This window comes from Lacerta agilis, chromosome 2, assembly GCF_009819535.1.
Source record: "Lacerta agilis isolate rLacAgi1 chromosome 2, rLacAgi1.pri, whole genome shotgun sequence".
NCBI lineage: Eukaryota > Metazoa > Chordata > Lepidosauria > Squamata > Lacertidae > Lacerta > Lacerta agilis.
The window spans coordinates 5,334,900-5,350,025 of record NC_046313.1 but is presented as its reverse complement, the minus strand read 5'-3'; the positions used below and the strand labels follow the sequence as shown (position 1 = coordinate 5,350,025).

At 45.5% G+C, this 15,126-nt stretch overlaps 1 long non-coding RNA gene across 1 annotated transcript; it reads left to right on the top strand.

Annotated features, from left to right (window-relative positions):
• The first annotated feature begins 12,879 nt into the window (after positions 1 to 12,879).
• LOC117042880 lies at positions 12,880 to 14,924 on the top strand. Its single transcript, XR_004426100.1, has 2 exons — positions 12,880 to 12,949; positions 14,799 to 14,924. It is a non-coding gene; the product is annotated as an uncharacterized LOC117042880 (long non-coding RNA).
• The last annotated feature ends 202 nt before the right edge of the window (positions 14,925 to 15,126 follow it).

Here is a 15,126-nt window from a genome sequence, read left to right as displayed (position 1 = left end):
CTGAACAACTGAACAACAACAACAACAAATGATTCCCACCTGCTGTTTGCCGCCCCCCCCAAGGTAAACAGTAAATAGCATCATTAAGGGCAAAAAAAAAAAAAAAAAAAATAGGGGGGATTTTCAGCAGAAAACTCACTGTGTTCAGCTCATCTTGAATTAGGGGGAGGATTTTCAAGCTGATGTAACTTCCAGGCAGACTTAAATCCTGCTTTGTTTCTGGTCAGAGCCTAAGCCTTGTTTGGTTTATTCAGAATTTCATGTATGTTGCAATGTCGTTGTTGAACATTAACCAGAGTGGGAGCTCCCCACAGAGAGAAAATCCCCTAGCTGTACAAACTTTTCCTTCCTACATTCCGAGAGGGTTCTTAAAATGTCAGTGGTGTGGGAGAGAAATATGGTTAGATTAATAATGGTAGGTCTGGAGAAAATGGGGGAGGGGAGGAAAGAAACAGAATTGGCTGCAGCAGGAGCATCCCACAACAAAAATTAAGGAAGAGTTTAAGCACCACAGCACTGTCGATATCTCATTTGCTTCTGTCCCATAGAAGTGAAAGGGAGCTAGGAGATCCTCTGTTACATTTGTGATATTTTGGTTGGGCTAATAAAGGTATTAGTTACCCTGATATAGATTTGGGTTTTTTTCTTATGGGTCAACACAGCCACTTTTAATTATTTAAAATTTTCAAATATATAAGGAAAAGAAACAGAATAAAATCCACAATCCAGCCGAAACAAACCCTTCCTCTAACAAAGGATCTCGACATATATTGCCAGTAAATCACATTTCAACCTCTAGCGTGCAGGAAGAATTAAATGATACATATAAGAAAAACACATGTAATGAGTTCCATACTGATCAAAATGCAGAAGATGGCTGCTCACAACATATAAACTCACAACATATTGCTTAGAATTTATCGTTCTTTGCTGATCCATTAATAACTAATATTCCAAGTATTTTTTTTTCTATTATCGCAATATTCCAGGTATTAGTCAGCTATCTTTACTTTTTGTGTTACATTTGTGTAGCAGAATGTCCCTATTGCAACCACAGCATCACACTGACCCCTTGTCTCCCTGCCTTCCAGCCGGAGTCATCAAAGGATTGTGAACTCAGTTTCTGAGAAAACAAAAGCCCACTGTCCTGTGCACAAACAAATCCAAGGCAGGGTTGATGACTTGGGATAACAATTTCAACGCAAACTGTTTGGCAACCGCCCCTCTCTTTTCTCTAATCCCACCCCAGCAAGTAATGCAAAGAAGCTTCAGATTTACAAGCAGGGATGTCAATTACTCTTCTCTAAGGCCGGGTAAACACTACTGTTTATTCTGGCTCCAGTGCACTCCTATCGTTGGTATTGAAAACCGAGTACACAGTCCATATGAATCCTCCGGTTTCTTGAGAAATGCAGCTGATTGGTGTACTGTCCCTGAACCCAGCTTCCATTCAATTCGAAAATGTAAGGTGTGTCCGTACATATGAGACATCCATCACATATGCTCAGATGATAGCTTCATTGAACAGCAGCTCACGGGGGTTAGAGGTAAAGGTATAGGGATCCCTGACCATTAGGTCCAGTCGCGAACGACTCTGGGGTTGTGGTGCTCATCTCTCTTTATTGGCCAAAGGAGCCAGCATACAGCTTCTGGGTCATGTGGCCAGCATGACAAAGCCGCTTCTGGCGAACCAGAGCAGCGCACGGAAATGCCGTTTACCTTCCCGCCGGAGTGGTACCTATTTATCTACTTGCACTTTGACGTGATTTCAAACTGCTAGGTGGGCAGGAGCTGGGGATTCGAACTGCCAACCTTCTGACTGGCAAGCCCTAGGCTCTGTGGTTTAGACCACAGCGCCTCCCATGGGGGTTACAGGGAAACAAGTCAGTGTGTACAGCAATGTTAAACATGACTTGAAATGCACTAGAGGAAAGGGGGGATGACCTTGATGCATTTTCCGCCACTCATGTGCACATTCCTAAGTGTGTCTGCACCAAGGGACAAGCCCATCTGGGCACATGGAAGGGGATCTGTTGTGTCCCCATCTTCATACTCTCCAACTACCCCTGTTTATGAAGCACAATCCCTGTTTCCCTTGTAAAAACACTGTCCTGGTTTTACCTTTTCTTGGGGTAACGATGTGTCTTTAGAAGTCAAATCTCTCAGAGCAGGGAGCAGATGCATCTTGACTCAAGTTAATACACATGTAAACATGTGGATGCGGAAATGCCACTGCTGTACTGCTTTCCTTCCTGGCCATTTCCCTTAACAGCCTAATTGACAGTGGAATGGAAAATGGAATAGTCAACAAAACAAAGAGAAGACAAATTCCTTGCTTTATTTCTGAAGACTCTGCAGAAGACAAATTATGTGCCTTATTTCCTGGCAATGCTTTCCTGGCTTCGGGACCACACATGGGAATTCTGATGTTGTTATGTACTGAGTGAGATGTCTTCCATATAAATATGCAATAGTAAAAGAAAAAAAACCCACAACACCTTCCTTGCCTGGCAGTGGAGGAAAGGAATGCATGGATCAGAGCCAGCCTAATGAGAAAGTGGGAAAGTCCAGGCTGAGGGTTTTTCCTTCTCTTATATATCATTTACTTAAAAAGTCATGTTCTGAGCAAGTTTAGCAGCTGACAGATGGAACTTGCTCATCAGGAAGTCTCTGGTTCAAATCTCACCTAAGCCAGGAATTTGCTAGGCAAGCAAATCTTTCAGCCGCATTTGAAATTTGGGGATAATAATACTGACCTGTTGTAATATATATTTTTTTAAAGTATATATACCAGGGCAAGGGACTTTTTCAGACCAAGGGCCACTTTCATGGGCATAGCCGGGGGGGGGGCACTGCCCCCCATCAAGTAAAACAATAGAAATACTTAACTAACTGACCAGTTGGTTGGTTCTCCTCCACACATAAAAGTCCTGCTCCCCCTCCCAAAAAAATCCTGGCTATGCCCATGGCCATATTTCCTTTTGGGGAAAATTCCAAGGGTCACATACCAGTGGTGGGGGGGGGGAGAGAGGCAAAAGTGAGCAGAGCAATTTTGCCTTGGAACAGGACAGTACTTTCTTCACATTCACACATCCCTCTTTACCCTCCAAGCAAGAAGCACCCGCAGAGTTTAAGGACACACCATAGATGAGTGTTTCTCAAACTTGGGTCCCCATCTGTTGTTGGACTACAACTCCCATCATCCCTGAACACTGGTCCTGCTAGCTAGGGATGATGGCAGCCAGGGGCGTAACAAGGTAAATTGGTACCCGGGGGCAAAAATTTTTTGTCACCCCCCCCCCCAGGCATGGGAAGATCAGGTGGTACCCTGTGCGGAAAATTTCTTGTCAACCCCCCCATTGATCTCCCCCCCGCAAAAATGGTTTTACGTTATTTCATATTTTCTTACAAAGGAATAATAACAAGTAATAATAATAATAAAACTTTTATTTATATCCCACCCTCCCCGGCCAAAGTCGGGCTCAGGGTGGCCAACACCGGATACATAACATTGGTATAAAATCAAACAATAATTAAATTACCTCCTAAAAAGATCTCAAAATCAAATTAAAGTCTAATTAGATGGCTTTCCACAGGGTGAGGGTTGGGAACAGTAAGTGTTCTCTGAACTGAAATTTCAGCCTTCATGACATAGGAAAACAGCCAAGTGAACAGCTATTTTGGTGGAGGAGGGTCAAGATATTAACCGATATGCATGAAATTTCATTTATAGCTGTATAATCCCTAGTATAGTAAGATAAGACCTTCGGAGCAGGCATTTTCAAAAAAAAAAAAAAAAATCCCCCAAAAAGTTCCTTGATAATTTGTCACCCCCTCCATTTTGGAACCCGGGGCGAACCGCCCCCCCGCCCCCCCTTGCTACGCCCCTGGCAGCTATAGTCCAACAACAGACGGTGGACCAAGTATGAGAAGCACTGCCTTTGTTGTTCAGTTGTTCAGTCGTGGCCGACTCTTCGTGACCCCATGGACCAGAGCACGCCAGGCACCCCTATCCTCCACTGCCTCCCGCAGTTTGGCCAACTTCATGCCAGTCGTTTCGAGAACACTGTCCAACCATCTCATCCTCTGTCGTCCCCTTCTCCTTGTGCCCTCAATCTTTCCCAATATCAGGGTCTTTTCCAGGGAGTCTTCTCATGAGGTGGCCAAAGTACTGGAGCCTCAACTTCAGGATCTGCCCTTCCAGTGAGCACTCAGGGCTGATTTCTTTAAGGATGGATAAGTTTGATCTTTTTGCAGTCCATGGGACTCTCAAGAGTCTCCTCCAGCACCATAATTCAAAAGCATCAATTCTTCGGCGATCAGCACTGCCTTAGACAGACAAAAACACTCAAGGAGGGTGCAAAGGAAAGGGAGGTTGGTGGTGAGTCGTGTGGCTTGAGGGAAATCCTGAGGGTCAGATAGAAAGACCTGCTGGGCAACATTGCCCTGTAAAAGTTCAAGGCAATTCACAAGATACATCAAGGACAGCATAACTGTATCTGAACCACTTTGGACATTCAAATGTGCTGCATGTTAAGAAAGACGATGCTCTGGGCAGGAGGCCCCTTTGTGCCACTTTCTCCCCTGTGAGTGTTCGACAGAGGTAGAGATCATGTATGGGAAATGGTGACATTTGTGAAACACCAACCTGTTCAGGCAGCTGCAGAGGAAAGAGGACACAGGGAAGAACTGAACTGCGAACAGGAATCCATGAGAGATGCAGTGATGGCTGAAGGGACGATGTTCAAGAGGCAGCTGAAACGGAGGATGAAGCAGGGCTCTTGATGAGGGGTTGAGAGGGGAATGAGAGGAATGATTTTTTCAAAAGAAGAATTACGCTGCTGGGTGGGGACAGAGATAGGTGGTTGCATCCAATCAACCCCCCCCACCTGTTGCCATGGCAAACTGCGCTGCAAAGCAGCCCTCTTCCAAAGATGGGAACAAAAGTAAAAAATATGCTCTAATGTGCTACCTCTCAACGATGTCAGGTCTTGAGTGGTGTGCTGGCACTGTGGAGGAGCCTTCCAGCAGGCAGCGCTGTGTTTGGATGATCAGTGGCTGACTAGTTCTGACTGAAGTGATTTTGGACTGTATCTAGAACGATGCATGTTCAACAAGCTTTCTAAGAAAAATATGAAGGCTCCTGAGTTTGTTTGTTTGTTAAATGTATATACTGCCCTTCATCTGTTGTTGTTGTTGTTCAGTCGTTCAGTCGTGTCCGACTCTTCGTGACCCCGTGGACCAGAGCACGCCAGGCACGCCTATCCTCCACTGCCTCCCGCAGTTTGGCCAAACTCATGCCAGTCACTTCGAGAACACTGTCCAACCATCTCATCCTCTGTCGTCCCCTTCTCCTTGTGCCCTCCATCTTTCCCAACATCAGGGTCTTTTCCAGGGAGTCTTCTCTTCTCATGAGGTGGCCAAAGTACTGGAGCCTCAACTTCAGGATCTGTCCTTCTAGTGAGCACTCAGGGCTGATTTCTTTAAGAATGGATAGGTTTGATCTTCTTGCAGTCCATGGGACTCTCAAGAGTCTCCTCCAGCACCATAATTCAAAAGCATCAATTCTTCGGCAATCAGCCTTCTTTATGGTCCAGCTCTCACTTCCGTACATTACTACTGGGAAAACCATAGCTTTAACTATACGGACCTTTGTCGGCAGGGTGATGTCTTTGCTTTTTAAGATGCTGTCTAGGTTTGTCATTGCTTTCCTCCCAAGAAGCAGGCGTCTTCTAATTTCGTGACTGCTGTCACCATCTGCAGTGATCATGGAACCCAGGAAAGTGAAATCTCTCACTGCCTCCATTTCTTCCCCTTCTATTTGCCAGGAGGGGATGGGACCAGTGGCCATGATCTTAGTTTTTTTTTTATGTTGAGCTTCAGACCATATTCTACGCTCTCCTCTTTCACCCTCAGCCCTTCATCTGAGGATCACACAAAAATATATAGCATAATAACAAACAAACCAATAAACCCCCAGTTATCTCACACCTCTTTCCCCACACCTGAGATCACTGCCAAAGTCTCCCCGCCCCTTATCTTGTCTACATTGGAAGAAGATAAGGGCGAGACCAACCTGGCTTCACCCACAGGCCAGGGAAGGAGAAGCTGCTCCAATGTTTGCTTTCATCTTCACACCCCCCCCTTTTGTGTGGTGTATATTCGATTGTGAGCTTGCAGACAGGAACTGTCCCATAGAGTGCTTAGAAGATTTTAGGCCGTTTTTAAGCAAGTCACATGACAGAGAGAGTTGTCATGAAATAACTTTGATGGCTACTAGCCACGATGGCTATGCTCTGCATCTACAGTTGGAGGCAAGAGGGGAGAGGGGGCTCTTGTGGTTGAATCCTGGTTGCTGGTTTCCCACACAGGCAACTGTTCAGCCACTCTGATGACAGGATGCTGGACTAGATAGGGCATTGGCCTGATCCAGCAGGCTCTGCTTATGTTCTTATGAACTTACACATAAGGATTGAAAACTTAAACAGTAAACAGACAGTTACAGGTAGGTAGCCGTGTTGGTCTGCCATAGTCAAAATAAAATAAAATAAAGTAAAATAAAAAAATTCCTTCCAGTAGCACCTTAGAGACCAACTAAGTTTGTTCTTGGTATGAGCTTTCATGTGCATGCACACATTTTCAGGTTGCAGTGTATCTGAAGAAATGTGCATGCACACGAAAGCTCATACCAAGAACAAACTTAGTTGGTCTCTAAGGTGCTACTGGAAGGAATTTTTATTATTTTTTATTATGAGTAAACAGACAGTAACTAGTAACCCCTAAGCCAACTTGTATCATTGCCATGTATTAACCAACAATATCAACAATCCATGTCAGTAATAGTTCAGAATAAATCCTGAGGCTATAAACAACTGGAAAGTATTTAAATCCTCCTGCCATCTCTCGCCCTACACTGACAGGAAGCTCTTTTCCCAAACTGGCTGTACCTGCCTTTGAATGCTCATCATCATCCTTCCTCATCCATGTTCTAAAAGGGCCATGGCATTAGTTACTTGTAAGTAAAGCCATGATAGCAACGGCCCTTTGAAATATATTTAATGAAGTAATCAATCTGATTAAACTTATATGGAATAGCTGTAACATAAACACATCCAGAATCTCACACACCAGGAAGAGCCAACATTGTGCTTTCCAGATGCTGTGGAGTACAACTCTCATCATCCCTGACCATGGACCATGCTGGCTGGGGCTTTCAGGAGTTGTAGTCCAAAACATCTGGAAGGAAGCACATTGGCAGCACTGGCTTTACACACTTACCTGCGAGCAAGTCCCATGTAACTGCTTTATAGGGATGCTTCATGGGAAGTGATTAAAAAGAAAGGAAAACTCAGGCAAAGCTTTCTCCTGCACTCCACCATGCTAGGGAAGCAGCATCTATTGAATTTCTACCTGCATTCGCATGTTAAAGATACAGAAGTTTGCCAGAAAATAAAATGATGGCCTGGAAAAGAAGGAAAACAGCTTGGTAACTCTTAGGAAGTGCTGCCACCTTGTGGGATCAGTTTCCTTTGGCATTTTCTGATGCTGGAGATGTGCTGGGTACAAGCACACGAAAGCTTGTACCCAGAACAAACTTAGTTGGTCTCTAAGGTGCTACTGGACAATTTTTTAATTAATTAATTAATTAATTTTGACTGCATCAGACCAACACGGCTACCTACCTGAATCTGGAAAAGTCCTATTAGGGCTCATCTCCTGCACAAAGGCTTCAAATATTGGGAACAGTGATCTCTTATCCTTCTGAGCAGTTGGGGGTACAGGCACTGAGATAAGGGGTGGACTAACTGAACCTTTCAGGAAGCCGAGCCTTCATTTAAAGTGCATTGATTCCACCCCCTCCAACATTTCTCCAATGGAAACAGGGGCGTCCGATTCTCACCACAGGGCAGTGCAAAGAAAGGTTTCTGGATGGGGTGCGGGACACGTGGGCTTCGTGTTTAGGTTTATAGGGGAGCTCAACACTGGCATAAAATTCCATAGCAGAAAAAAGCTTTAGACATTCAGCATTTCTTCAAACTGGGCTGTTTCTTGGACCTGGGTTTATTTACCAGTCAGTATTTGCTGGCCCCAAGCTATGTTCTGCCAGGGGCACTCTTACCCTGGTGCTATTTATCCTAGAGCTGGCCCCGAATTATGTGTCATAAAAGTGTGTGCCAGTGACACACATTGTTGGGAGGTCAATAACAAAATTAAATGATCTAACAGAAGTGTAATGGTATTATCCTTTCATTTTGTATACTAACAAACTGTTTTTCAGCCATCACCTGGCACTGTATATTATTATTATTTTAAAGGTAAAGGTACCCCTGACCAGTTACAGGTAGGTAGCCGTGTTGGTCTGCTGTAGTCAAAACAAAATAAATTTTTTTTTAAAATTCCTTCCAGTAGCACCTTAAAGACCAACTAAGTTTGTTCTTGGTATGAGCTTTCGTGGTGTATCTGAAGAAGAGTGAATGCACACGAAAGCTCATACCAAGAACAAACTTAGTTGGTCTCTAAGGTGCTACTCATGAGAAGAGAAGACTCTCTGGAAAAGACCCTGATGTTGGGAAAGATGGAGGGCACAAGGAGAAGGGGACGACAGAGGATGAGATGGTTGGACAGTGTTCTCGAAATGACTGGCATGAGTTTGGCCAAACTACGGGAGGCAGTGGAGGATAGGGGTGCCCGGCGTGCTCTGGTCCGTGGCGTCACGAAGAGTCGGACACGACTGAACGACTGAACAAAACGTGCTACTGGAAGGAATTTATTTTATTTTTTATTTTGTTTCTTTCCCTGACCGTTAGGTCCAGTCGCGGACGACTCTGGGGTTGCGCGCTCATCTCGCTCTATAGGCCGAGGGAGCCGGCGTTTGTCCACAGACAGCTTCCAGTTCATGTAGCCAGCATGACTAAGTCACTTCTGGCGAACCAAAGCAGTGCACAGAAACACCGTTTACCTTCCCGCCAGAGTGGTACCTATTTATCTACTTGCACTTTGACGTGCTTTCGAACTGCTAGGTGGGCAGGAGCTGGGACCGAACAACGGGAGCTCATCGCAGGGATTCGAACTGCCGACCTTCTGATCGGCAAGCACTAGGCTCTGTGGTTTATTCCTGTTGTCATTATTTCATCGCCCATGAACATGACAGGTCCCAGCCCCCAGTAGCTTCCAGTTAGAAGCAGATTCAAGGGAGACAACGGGGAAAAGGAAAGAAATGGAGGCAGGAGTAAACTGGTGGTGCATGTGTAATTGTGCATTGCAGTTCATATATTTAGTGTTATATTTTTACAGCAAGGTATGGCGACTGGAGTTGGTTTTTTTAGTGATTATAAAAAGAAGAAAAAGTACTTTGTCACCCCACTCACTATAGAACTCATTGAGCCAGGATGTTGTGTCTGCCCAGGGCTGGATTTAGCTTTGAAGAGGCCCTAAGCTACTGAAGGTAATGGGGCCCTTTATATGTCCAGCTGTCCTTTGTCAACAACAAATTGTCACTGTTTTTGGTGTTGAATATATGCTATATGGTAATTTATGGACTTAATAGGTCCATACACAATACAAAACACTGTTGCTGTATGTAGGTTTTATTTTGTTTTTTATCTTATATTTTGGAAATGTACATCCAGTTTTGTTTTTCTTTAATTTTTTGGGGGCCCCCAAGAGAGTGGGGCCCTAAGCTATAGCTTGTTTAGCTTATACATAAATCTGGCACTGTGTCTGCCCATTGTAACAACTTCACAGGGGATAAGCTCCCACTCCCTACTGTGTTCATCATCCAAGTTCCTACATTCTGTTGAAATTGAACAGAGCTTGTGAAGGATGGTCTGACAGTGAAAGGAGGATCCCAGGTTATTTTTAGACTGCTGTTACCTCCAATGGGCCAGGCTGTGTCTGGATATCTAATGTTGGGTACCACAGGCAGGTTCTGTTGTCATGACAACTGCAGTCTTTCATCTCCAAAGATGTTCCAAAGCAGGACATTGCTGTTAGGCTCTGAAGAGAGTCTAGGGATGCCTTAGGTAAGTGGGTTAGATCCATTAGCAGGTGTGGGGATGCTTTAGGCCAGGGATGGGGAATTTGAGTCTCGCCGGGTGTTGCTGGACTCCCAGCTCCCATCTGCCCCAGCCAGCATGACTAATGGCCAGGAATGATGGGAGTTATAGTCCAATAACATATGGAATGCCACGGGTATAACAGCCTTAGGCAATTGGACTGCAGAGCATCTCTGCTAATAACAAAGACCTGGTTGAAAATTGAATCCTGCTACCAACCAGCACCTTTTCTTTTTTCTATAAATTTTATTAAGTTTTCAACAGTATAACACAAACAAAACAACAACAAAAATAACAAAAATTATATAAAATACAAAAATACAAAAAACAGAAAAATAATACAAAAATACAAAAAACAATAACAAACACATCTATAACCCTGCATTCATTCTAGTCCTTAACATTGTTAGTAGACTTCCTCACATCCTCTTTCTGCTTTCATTGTATAACATCGTTAGTAAATTCTTAACATTATATAATCATCAATCTACCGTAATCATATTCTAAATCTATTTTCCTTATCAAACTTCTATCTTTATTTAATCTTATCTATTTTTCATAACTGTAGCCTAGCATGTCTTCTAGTTCAATTCTTAAATACTAATCTTAGCATAAGTTTTTAAATGCTCTTTAAATTTCTTCCAATCTTTCTGTACCGCTTCTTCCCTCTGGTCTTGGAGTTTCCTGGTCAGTTCTGCGAGTTTCATATATTCGATCATTTTCATTTGCCACTCTTCCCACCAACCAGCACCTTTTCAACCAGGTCTTTGCCCCTTTGTGGACGGCAGCTCTCATTTTATTGATTTCTTGAAAATATTTCAATCCCACATTTCTAAAGCTCAGAGCAGTTCACAACTGAGTGGGCCTATTAAAATTGCAGCAAAACAAGCCCCTGTTCAAAACCAGCAGACCAATTTCATTGGGATCCTCATACCCTTTATTTATTTATTATGTTTCTACCCCAGCTTTCCTCTAGGGAGCTCAAGGTCTCAAGCATAGTCCTCCTCCCTCGCATTTTTATCCTCACAACAACCCTGTGAGGTAAGTTAGAGCAGACAGCAGCTGCAAGAGAGAGAAAAGAGGGCTTTTTCCAGCCTCCACTGTGAGGCTGCTGCACTGGCTTCTGCAAAACACTATCCCCCAAAACCCAATGATATGGGTCCCCCCTTTTCTCCCCCCTTTAAAAACATCTCAGCTAGCTGGCTAAACCAGATGAGCGTAGCCAATGGGTCTCAAACCCTCTGTGAGTTAGGGACTTCCCCTGCATGCGAAGACAGGCACTTTCTGCATGTGATGTAGAGGGAAGTGAGGGGTGGATGGGGCTCATCCACCTGGGAAGGTAGCCCACCTCAGAAAAGGAAAACTGATCCAAAACCTCCTCTGCCTTGAGGGATATTTTCGGGAGAAGAAAAGGCTATGAAATAAAACCCTGCACAAAACCGGAGTGGAGTCCCTAAGACAGTTGGATGGCAACTCCTGCAGCCAAGCTGGTGCCAAACATCTTGCTCTGCTTTCCTTTGGACCACATCAGTAAGGCCAAGAGGGGTTTTTTGTCTGGGCAGTGCAGGATCTCCATACACACTACTGCCCAGGCTTGCGCCCCAGGGAGGTCACTTCGGTGCTGCTAAGGCAGTGGTTTGACTTCACCCCCAGAGGCGAACTCCATTGTCTCTCAAGCAGGGGCAGATTTAGGTTTGACGAGGCCCGAAGCTACTTAAGGTGTTGTTGTTCAGTCGTTCAGTCGTGTCTGACTCTTCATGACCCCATGGACCAGAGCACGCCAGCCACGCCTATCTTTCACTGCCTCTCGCAGTTAGGCCAAACTCAAGCCAGTTGCTTCGAGAACACTGTCCAACCATCTCACCCTCTGTCATACCCTTCTCCTTGTGCCCTCCAGTGTGGTGTAGTGGTTAAGAGTGGTAGACTCATAATCTGGTGAACCGGGTTCGTGTCTCCACTCCTCCACATGCAGCTACTGGGTGACCTTGGGCTAGTCACACTTCTTTGAAGTCTCTCAGCCCCACTCACCTCACAGAGTGTTTGTTGTGGGGGGTAGGAAGGGAAAGGAGAATGTTAGCCGCTTTGAGACTCCTTAGGGTAGTGATAAAGTGGGATACCAATCCAAACTCTTCTTCTTCTCCTCCATCTTTCCCAACATCAGGGTTTTTTCAAGGGAGTCTTCTCTTCTCATGAGGTGGCCAAAGTACTGGAGCCTCAACTTCACGATCTGAAGGTAATGGGGCCCTTTATATGTCCAGCTGTCCTTTGTCAACAACAAATTGTCGCTGTTTTTTTTGTTTTTGTTTTTTTGAGTTGAATATATGCTATATAGTAATTCATGGAACTGATAGGTATCTAAAGCCATTTGCACATAACAAAATAGGTATTTTATCAAAGTAACTGTTGAACTGAAATACAATTAAGAAGAAGTGCTGTATATTAACAGTGAAATACAATTAAGAAGATGTATATTTTTGGGTGGCCCCCCAAGAGAGCGGGGCCCTAAGCTATAGCTTGTTTAGCTTATCCTTAAATCCGGCACTGCTCTCCAGACAGGCGGATGCCGGCAGCAACAACAGCAGCTGCAGCAATAAAACCGCCTGCACCTTTGCAGTGCAAAGCAGGGTCCGGCATGGTTCCGAAGTGGATTGGGGATCCTGCGTCGAGATCCCTGCGTGGGGCAGGGGGTTGGGCCAGACGGCCCGCCCGCTCCTAGTCGGGGTCCCTTGGAAAGTCTCCGGGCGCGGCTGGCGTCGGAAGTATCGTCGGAGGCCGCTTTGCCCAGCGGGCCGCCCAGAGGGCGCTCCGGCTCCGCCCTCCACGGCCTGCCTGGGGAAGCTGTTGCTAGGAGACCGAAGGGACTCGGCCTGCAGCAACGAGGGGGGAACAGGGAGGTAGGCGCGGCGGCCGGGTGGGGGTGCGAAGCGGGGGGGGGGACGCGCGGGCGAGGGGGGGGGGCAGGTTTAACCACGGCAGGAGAAATTCCCTGGCTGGCTGGGAAGGTGTTTTGCGGCGCATCCAAGATCCGAAGTGCCCGCCCGCCCGCCTGTCTGCCTTCAGGGGGTGGTGCCACATCACCATATCAAAATTTGTTGTTGTTGTTGTTCAGTCGTTCAGTCGTGTCCGACTCTTCGTGACCCCATGGACCAGAGCATGCCAGGCACGCCTATCCTTCACTGCCTCTCGCAGTTTGGCCAAACTCATGCCAGTCACTTCGAGAACACTGTCCAACCATCTCGTCCTCTGTCGTCCCCTTCTCCTTGTGCCCTCCATCTTTCCCAACATCAGGGTCTTTTCTAGGGAGTCTTCTCTTCTCATGAGGTGGCCAAAGTACTGGAGCCTCAACTTCAGGATCTGTCCTTCCAGTGAGCACTCAGGGCCGATTTCCTTGAGAATGGATAGGTTTGATCTTCTTGCAGTCCATGGGACTCTCAAGAGTCTCCTCCAGCACCATAATTCAAAAGCATCAATTCTTCGGCGATCAGCCTTCTTTATGGTCCAGCTCTCACCTCCGTACATTACTACTGGGAAAACCATAGCTTTAACTATGTGGACCTTTGTCGGCAAGGTGATGTCTTTGCTTTTTAAGATGCTGTCTAGGTTTGTCATTGCTTTTCTCCCGAGAAGCAGGCGTCTTCTAATTTCGTGACTGCTGTCACCATCTGCAGTGATCATGGAGCCCAAGAAAGTGAAATCTCTCACTGCCTCCATTTCTTCCCCTTCTATTTGCCAGGAGGTGATGGGACCAGTGGCCATGATCTTAGTTTTTTTTTATGTTGAGCTAATATCAAAATTAGGACTGCACAAAAGGCAGCATCTACTTTAACATGAAGCATTTCTCTGTTAGGTCCACGTGACAGGCTTTTAATTTAATTAAATTTTTTTAAATCATGCATCGTCATCCGTATACCCAAAAAGGCCTTTTCCTCCACCCCATTTATGTAAGAGTGAGAATTACCCACGCTCAGGGGAGCTGTGTGTTTTTGCCTCAGCTAGCTTCACGTGCCTGGAAGCAGGTGATCCCAGAGGAGCGACTCATGCAGAGATGCAGCCCACCTTCCTTCTCCCCTGAGGCTGGGTAATTGGGCCTAAGGCAGGGATGGATGATCCAAAGGCATCTGATGGAGAGAAGCCACAGACCAGAGCAGTGAATCATGCAAAGGGCACAGTGAGCAATCTTTGCTTGGTGCTTTGGGCTCTCAGTAGCCCTTGATTATTTATCCCAGTTTATTTCTTGTGGCCATTAGCAGTCATGTCAGGCCACACCATTTGGGAATTAGTGCTTTAAGAGCTTCTGACAACAGGTCTTTGTTGATGGGAGAAACCAGAAGATAGTCTCGTGAGCATGGCTTAGATGGCAAAAATGATCCCAGGAGGGAGGGGTACTTTATAGGCAGGATAACACATCTAACAAGAAAGAAAAGGGGATTGTCTCCAGCTTATTTGCCGCTTCTTTAGGGACAGAGGCTCTGCTCCTTGAACAGATGTATGACAGGAAATCATTTAAAACGGGAGCATTACTTGGCATGAAAAAGCAGTGACAGCAGCAGACATGAGTTGTTGATTTCTGACCTCTGCACACTACTTTAAAGAAAGCAACAGAGCATCTGTCCGTAAACAACGTGGCAACGCTAATTTTTAGGAAGCGGGGCCTTCCCAAAGGACAACCAGGTCAGGCCACAATGGCGTTTGATTATTTGCTATTTCTAGGCTCATCCATGCTTGCTTCCTCTCCTCTAATAGGCATTTCTGTCTTTTCTGGTCTCATCAGACGTGTTCCTCACAAAGCTTTGGTAGTGTTGGTGGAGAAGCCTTCATAGCTAGCCTGTGAGACAGTGGATTGACCCAGATTTGAAGCTTCAGCCAAGGTGAGTTCTAAGAATTGCAATAAAAATAATGGTGAGGGAATTGAAGGAAATAAAAGGCAAGAAAGAGAGAGCTAGTGGACTTAATCTGAGGAGAGACAGGTTGAAATAGCTCACTTGGCGGCTTTGGACCTGCCATGATTTCTCAACCTAATAAATGTCACAGGATTGTATGTGGATGAAAGGGGGAGGGACCATGCACACTA